This window comes from Colobus angolensis, unplaced genomic scaffold, assembly GCF_000951035.1.
Source record: "Colobus angolensis palliatus isolate OR3802 unplaced genomic scaffold, Cang.pa_1.0 Scaffold598, whole genome shotgun sequence".
In the NCBI taxonomy this organism is placed as follows: domain Eukaryota; kingdom Metazoa; phylum Chordata; class Mammalia; order Primates; family Cercopithecidae; genus Colobus; species Colobus angolensis.
In genome coordinates, this window is record NW_012119576.1 from 106,296 (window position 1) to 108,371 (window position 2,076).

The following is a 2,076-nucleotide window of genomic DNA, read 5'->3' on the forward strand; positions in this document are numbered from 1 at the left end:
TGTAATCCCAGCACTTTGGGAGGCCGAGGCAGGCGGACCACCTGAGGTCAGGAGTTTGAGACCAGCCTCACCAACATGGAGAAACCCTGTCTCTACTAAGAATACAAAATTAGCCGGGTGTAGTGGTGCACTCCTGTAATCCCAGCTACTCGGGAGCCTGAGGCAGGAGAATTGCTTGAACCTGGGAGCCGTGGGTTACAGTGAGCCGATATCACACCATTTCACTCCAGCCTGGGCGACAAGAGCAAGACTTCGTCTCAAAAACAAAAACAAAAACAAACCACAAACAGACACACAAAACCCAGTTTCCAAAATTTCAGGGAGACTGATTTGAGTAATAATACTATTCTGGTCTCCTGTTTAGCCAGTTCTGCATGAATTAAACTCTTTCTCTGTTGCAATTCATCTGTCTTGATGAATGGACTGTATCCAGGCAGTGGGCAAAATGAACCAGTTGGACAGTTACACACATACACCCTCCTTTGCTTCAACAGAGCCAAGGAGCTTTAAAAGCACTCATCTGAGGACTACATTCAACTCTTCTTTATTCTCTCTCATTTTAGGAAAAGGCAAAGAACAACTTTACAAACTGTTATAGTTTTCCATCACTTGACTGCTGACAAGAAGCCTCTTTGAATTCCAGTATACACGATCACATTTTAAAACCTTCAAGACACCATTTAATCAGGAGTTGTAAGGCACGTTTGTTAGAGAGAGCTGCACTTTAAAAATCATACAGACATCACCTGAAGTTATTAAAGTTATCAAAACATATAAAAACCTTCAAGTAAGAGGTATGCGTATTAGCAGCATTTAACTAAAATTATATCAGCATATTTCAGTATCACTTTTATAATAGGGAAAAAAAGGCAGTACATTTTTGTTCATCACACACACACAAATAGAAAACCTGAATATCATCAAGCCTGGTCACAGTGAAAATGTTATATATATTAATATAAAGGCACTGGGCAGAAATGTTTACAATTACAATTTTTTTTTTTTCACCTTTTTTTTTTTTTTGCTTGAGATAGGGTCTCCCTCTGTCACCCAGGCTGGAGTACGGTGGCACGATCTCGCTCATTGCAGCCTCCACCTCCCAGGTTCAAGTGATTCTCATGCCTCAGTCTCCCAAGTAGCTAGGATTACAGGCACACGCCACCACGCCTGGCTAATTTTTGTACTTTTTAGTAGAGACGGGGTCTTGCCACGTTGACCAGGCTGGTCTCAAACTTCTGACTTCAAGTGATCTGTCTGCCTTGGCCTCCCAAAGTGCTGGGATTACAGGCATGAGTCACTGTGCCCAGCAGAGTTTATGTTTTTAAGTGAGACTGGAGTGAATCTTTGATTACTCAAAATTCCATGACACCGGTTATTAGATTTAGATGAGATCGGGTGTGTTCAGGGTGGTATGGCCGTAGTTATTAGATTTAGAAACCCATAAACCTTAACAAGTCAGGAAAAGACAGAAAAGCTCATTGGTCTCCCAGTTACGAAAATATCCCACTTTCAATAATACCTTTGTGGAAAAGCAAGAAAATGGCTGTAGGAAAGGGACGGGAAGACATCTTTGCTCCTCTGAGCCAGGAGTCAGTCATGTTTGAGTAGTGGAGTGGAGACGGTGGGGAGAATTATTGTTAACAGCAACAGCTTTCTAAAACCTGCGCCCAACTTTAAATTCCAGGCTACTCCCCAGGAAATGTGTGGAGCCAGTGAAAGGAAGAAAAACAATGGAAGGAAGGCTTGAAAAGTTCATTACAAAACTACAGTGCTTTGAAAAATATTTCAAAGATATTAAAATGAAAACTGATTACATGAAACAATAACTTAAATTGTTTTTCTGTTAAAAGGTTCACACCTATCCATTTTGGGTAAGCTTACCATGAGGTATGTATTGCATATGGTTTTTACCATAATCTTAAGAGATATTCTATGGTTGTTTTTTTTTTAGACAGAGTTTTGCTCTTGTTGCCCAGGCTGGAGTGCAACAGTGCGATCTCGGCTCACTGCAAACTCTGCCTCCTGGGTTCAAGCAATTCTCCTGCCTCAGCCTCCCGAGTAGCTGACATTATAGGC

At 41.4% G+C, this 2,076-nt stretch overlaps 1 long non-coding RNA gene across 1 annotated transcript in view; it reads left to right on the forward strand.

Moving 5' to 3' along the window:
* The window catches only part of LOC105526550, a 9,351-nt gene extending 7,528 nt beyond the window's left edge, over positions 1–1,823 (forward strand). The window contains exons 3-4 of the long non-coding RNA XR_001004091.1: positions 564–794; positions 1,685–1,823. This is a non-coding gene — a long non-coding RNA (uncharacterized LOC105526550). The remainder of the gene's footprint in view (positions 1–563; positions 795–1,684) is intronic.
* The last annotated feature ends 253 nt before the right edge of the window (positions 1,824–2,076 follow it).